Genomic DNA, 6,175 nt, shown 5'->3' on the forward strand with positions numbered 1-6,175 from the left:
ATAGTATAGAGACTGTTAGATAGACAGAGAATATATAAAAGACAAAAAAATTAACTATCATATATCACCTTGTCCTGAAAGAAAAAAAAACAGAAAGAGAGAGAGAGAGAGAGAGAGAGACGAGACGACGACGTGTGGAAGACTAACGTGGCGGCCCACTATGAGCAGAGAAGAGAGAGAGGCGATGCGTGTAGAGACCCGAGGGGAGCACGACCGACAGAAGAGCCGAACGAGGGTCGAGAGATGTGGAGACCCCCGACCCCGCCGAGAGAGGGTCGACCGGAGAAGACCCCCAGCCCAGTGTCTACCCCCCCAGGGATCGAGAGCAGGGAGTGGGCGTGACCCGAGAAGACAGTACGCTCTCCCGGACGATCCTCGAGACCCCGAACGCGCCTGCCCCGGGCGAGACCGAGAGACGACGAGAGAGAGAGAGAGAGAGAGAGCAGACTCGAAATATCCACCGTATCCGCTTTCGTTTGTTTACACCGCGACATTGCACATACAACAGACACCCCTCTACCACTCATGTATCAACTCATCGGAACATCAACAAACACACTCACAGCAGTTGCTATGACCAATGTTAACTCGAGTTCAGTCTTGGCAAATGAAATATCGTTATTACTTCCCGGCAAGAGACTCAGAAGTGCCTGTAATACAGACAGACAAGCGTGGGTGAGGTTTACAGTATGGAGTTATGGCTTGCTTATCTCTTCCATATTATGTGGCTGTCGTATGCTATTATATCGAGCTTCCCATGGTGAAGATTTTATCATAGTGTTTCTGCTATGACTTCGTGTAGAGAGCTATGAGCTGGGGTGTCGAGTGAGTGTAAGAGAGTAGAGAATGTTGGATAGTTTCGTGATACAGGGATTGTGTGAGTTAGTTGTGTGATAGAGTTTGAGAGTGAGAGTTTTATTTAGATAGTTAGTTATTGTTTGGGGTGTGGGTGGGGGTGCCTGGGTGGGTGGGGGTGGTTATGGAGAGATACAGAGCTATTAGCTGGTCATTGTGCATTGCTTTGTTGTTGGTTAGAGTAGAGAGTGAGTTTGGAGATTTAGTTTTAGATATATATTGAAAGAGCAAGATTGATATTTATATTGATATATGTGTGCGTGTGTGGGTGTGTTGTTGTGTGTGCTGTGTGTGTGTGTGTGGTGTGTGTGTGTGTGTGTTGTGTGTGTGTGTGTGTGTGTGTGTGTGTGTGTGTATACATACATTTAAATATATATATATATATATATATATCTAATATATATATATATATATATATTATATATATACATATTTATACTATTATATATATATTTATATATATTATATCTACATATATATATATATATATATATACCTATATTTTATATATATATATATATATATATTAGATATATATATACACACACACTCTCACAACACACACACACACACACACACACACACACACATATATATTTTTATATATATGATAGATATACTATATATATATTTTTTATATATATGTAGTGATGTGTGTGTTGTGGTGTGTGTGTGTGTGTGTGTGTGTGTGTGTGGGTGTGTGTGGAGTGGGGGGTGTGTGTGTGTGGGTGTGGGTGTGGGGGGTATTGTAGTGATTGATTATATATATATATATAATATAGATTTTTATATATCTATTATAGAGATAGATAAGTTTGATAGATCGATAGATAGATAGATAGAATACGATAGATAGATAGATAGATAGATAGATAGATCTTAGATATTGATATAGATATATTGTTACTATATATGTATAGGTGGATTATATATTATTTAATATATACATAGATATATATATATATAGATATTATATATATATATATATATATGTATACGTATATGTATATATATATAATTTATATACATATACTATATATTATCATAATATATATATAATATATAATTTATATATTATATATACATATCTATATTATATATATATATTTAATTATATCATATCTATTATTTATTATATATATACTATAAAGAAAGAGCGCCGCACCTGCGCTGGTCATTCCATTCCCTGCCGGAACTACACGAGCGCTTGACAGATTGTTACTCGTTTCCATATGTGCTGTGTCTGATGGTCACTGCCTTGCATATTGCATAAATGGGAAGTGGAGTGGCGGGGTAGTGGATGGGTAGTGGATGGGTAGTGGATGGGGAGGGGGAGACTGGGCGGATGGGAGAGACAGAAGGGAGACAGCGGAGAGTTGGTGGAGAAGTAGAGTGGAAGCGGGGTGGATAGGAGAGACGCAGAGGAAGCGGGTGGATGGGAGAGGTAGAGTGGAGGCAGGTGGATAGGAGAGACGTAGAGGAAGCGGGTGGATAGGAGGGGCAGAAGGGAAATGGAGAAGAGTAGGAGGGGATAGGAGAGGTGAGGATTGGGATATTTTCGTGAATGATAGGGCGGGGAGGGGCCAGAGAGATAGGTAGATAGATAGATAAATAGATAGATATATAGACAGACAGATAGATAGACAGATAGATAGATAGATAGATAGATAAACAGATAAAATGATAGATAGTGAGAGGGAGAGACAGTAGAATGAATGAAAAGGGGAAACGAAATTGAATGGATGAGTAAGAGAGATAAAAAAAGGAAAGAGACTATACATGATATAAAATAGAGAGGTAAACGGAAGGGAGTGGAAGATGAAAAGAAGGTAAATAGATGAATGTAAATAGGAAGGCGGATCTGCAATGCCTTGATTTGGCATTTCCCTTTCCGAGTGAGTTTCAAAATTGGTTTAGAAAGATGATGAGACTGGTACGGATTTTCTTTTCTATGTAGACGAAAAAGGCGTAGAAGAAGGAGACAAACGACAGCAAGAACAACAACAAAAAGAGAGAGGAAATAAGAAAGAGATGAAATAACGAAGTAGAACAAAACGAAAGAAGGAAAATGGATAGTAATGATGAAAGGAAGATAGAAAAGAAAGATTGCGAAGAAGGAAGAAAGAAAGAAGGAGGCGGAGAGGAAGAAGATAAAAAGAAAGAGGAGGAGGACCCGAAGAAAGAGGGAGAGGACCAGAAGGAGAAAAAAAAAACTGTAATAATATTAAAAGAAAACATTGTTCTGACAAAAAAATAACGGAAAACGCAAGAAAAATATATATATCTTCGCTTCCCTCTCTTTCGTTTCGTATCTTTCTTCTTCCATTCTTTCAAATCTTTAAATTGCTTTTCACGTTTCTCCAATGTTGGAATTTTGGACAATGTTTTGGGGAAAAAGTCCACTCATTCATTGTTATGTCTATGAAGGACAGAGAGAGAGCAGAGGAGACGAGGAGAGAGAGTGAGATGCGACATACACCGAGAGAGAGATGTCGGTGTGAGGAGACGCTGGAGAGAGAGAGAAGAGAAGAGAAGTGAGACGCACGTGAGAGAGTGAGAGAGACATTAGAGAGAGAAGCGAGTGACAGAGAGTGAAAGAGTATTATATATTAATAAATATCAAATATATATATATATATATATAATATTTATGATATATATATATATTTATATATATATATAATATTATATTATATATAAAGACGAGGAGAGAGAGTGAGAGAGAGGGGAGCAGCGGAGCGCGAGAGAGAGAAGAGAGGAGAGAGAGAGAGGAGAGAGAGGAGACGGAGGGATGACGAGAGAAGGAGACGAGAGAGAGAGAGAGAGAGAGAGAGAGAGAGGAAGGAGAGAGGAGTGAGTGAGGAGAGGGGGGGGGGGGAAGGAGGGGACGAGACGACGTAGAGAGATGAGACGCAGACGAGAGACGGAGAGAGAGAGAAAGAGAGAGAGAGAAGAGAGAGAAAAAAGAACTCGCAGACGACAGAAAAGGAAGGATGGATAAAGGGAGGAATGGAGATTATAAGGGAGGGAGAGAAGAATGGAAAGATGATATAGCAGGGAGGGAGAGGAAATGGCAAGGCGTAGATTGAGGAAGGTATGGTCAAGAGGGTAAGGCAGGATGGAAGGAGATTAGATGGGAATAAGAGAAGAGTACGAGTAGGAATATGGGGAGGGGAGGTGTTAATAAGGGGAGGAAGGTTAGGAAGGACGAGGGGTCACATAATCGAGGGCAGGAAAGAAGGCGGTTGAAAGAGAAGGAGTGTGGGAGAGAAAGGAAGAGAAGCATTAAGAGATAGAAGAAAGGAGGGAAGAAGGCAGATAAGAGAAGAGGGAAGAAGAGAAGGAGGAATTAAGATAAAGAAGGAGGTGGATAAGAAGGGAAGAAGGAAAGGAAATAAAGAAGGTAAGATGATGGAAGTGAGGAAGAGAAAGCTTAGACAAACGGATAAGCCGGTGAAATAAAAGAGAAAGACAAATATACTGACAGACAGACAAACATAATGACAGACAGACAGACAGAAGGACAGGGACACAGCAGCAGAAGGACACGCACAAACAAGCACACACACACACAAACACACAGAAACACACACACACACACACACACACACACACACACACACACACACACACACACACACACACACACACACACACTAACACACGCACAGACAAACAGACAGACTGAGGCAAAGCCGACGTGTCCAGCAGAGCCGCTTAGTCTAGATGGCCCTTCGACCTCACGAAGCCTCTTGCAGGGACAACAGCTAGAAGCGTCCGCGAGAAGGTAATTACCGAACAGGGCAAACAAGGGGAAAACCTGATGAATCATCCTCTCTCTCTCTCTCTTTCGTTCTGTCTTTTTTTTTCTGTCTCTATCTCTTTCTCTTCTCTTCTTTTCTCTTCTCTTCTCTTTCTCTCTTTTCTTTCTCTTTCTCTTTCTCTTTCTCTCTTTCTCTTTCTCTTTCTCTCGCTCTCTCTCTCTATCTATCTGCCTCGAAATTTTTCTTTCTGCTTTTCTGTTCCTCTCTCTCTCTCTCTCTCTCTCTCTCTCTCTCTCTCTCTCTCTCTCTCTCTCTCTCTCTCTCTCTCTTTCTCTCTCTCTCTCTCTCTATCTCTCTCTCCTCTTCTCTCTCTCTCTCTCTCTCTCTTCTCTCTATCTCTCTCTCTCTCTCTCCTTTTTTCCATCTATTTTCTCTCTGTCTATCAAATCTATCTATCTATCCCTCATACAATGCTTCTCTTATTATCAATCTTTTTCTTTCTTTATCTGCCTCCAATAATCTATTAGTCTCTCTCTCTTCTGTTCTACTTCCTTTTTTTTCTCTAGAACAGACTTTCCAGCCGGAACAAAATTAAAACTTCTAAACCTGAGAATCTAGAACGAAAGTGGATGAAAATGAGACACGAAAATGGCATAATTAATAGGAAAGCATACAAGGCCACCCTCCACGCTTCTTTTGACTTGACCTTGGAACAAGCAAAATGCATTACAACTTTCAATATCTTGCCAGTAAAAGTCGATGATGTTGTCTTCTTGACGAATTAATACGTGCAATTAATTGGTTCCTTAAGTTGAAAATATGTTCTTCTCTCTTTCCCCCTCACCCTTCATATTGCTTTCCTCTCTCACTCACTCTTTCACTTGATTTTTTTTTTCTTTTTCTTTTTCTTTACGTTTGGTCAGTTTTCGTCGACTCTCCTTTCGTTTCTCGTCGTCTTTTTAATTTTGTTTATTTCTATTTGTCTGTCTGTCTCTCAATGTCTCTTTTTCTCTGTCTATAAGTCTGTCTGTCTATCCGTTTATCTTTTTCTCTCTGTCTTTTTTCTCTCTCTGTCTCGTCTCTCTCTCTCTCTCCTTCTCTCTCTCTCTCTCTCCGTCTTCGTCTTCTCTTTCCTCTCTCTCTCTCTCTTTCTCATTCTCCTTCTCTCGTCCTCTCTCTCTCTCCTCTCCTCTCTCTCTCTCCTTCTCTCTCTCTCTCTCTCGCTCGCTCCCTCCCTCCCTTCTGCCATTCTCCCTTTTATACTCTATCCTCACATCCTTGTTCTTCCTCTTGGCTCTTTCCACCTCACTTCCCCCCCTATTCCTCTCCCTTCCCCTGTTCCTTCCCCTCCCCTTCCCCCTCCCTCTCCCTTAGAAGCAAGCGTTCTAGGATCAATGCTAGTTGTTCCAAATCCTTTTGCAAGCAATTTCTCATCAGTTAATCGAGAGATTTAAGCACCGCTGGGAACAAGGAGGTAGGGGGGGAGAGGAAAAAGCGAACTGAGAGAGAAAAAGGGAATACTGTGGACAGATAGAGAGAGATAAAGTGAGAGAGAG

Source organism: Penaeus japonicus, unplaced genomic scaffold (assembly GCF_977035675.1).
Source record: "Penaeus japonicus unplaced genomic scaffold, GWHDUDI00000001_assembly GWHDUDI00000023, whole genome shotgun sequence".
Classification (NCBI taxonomy): domain Eukaryota; kingdom Metazoa; phylum Arthropoda; class Malacostraca; order Decapoda; family Penaeidae; genus Penaeus; species Penaeus japonicus.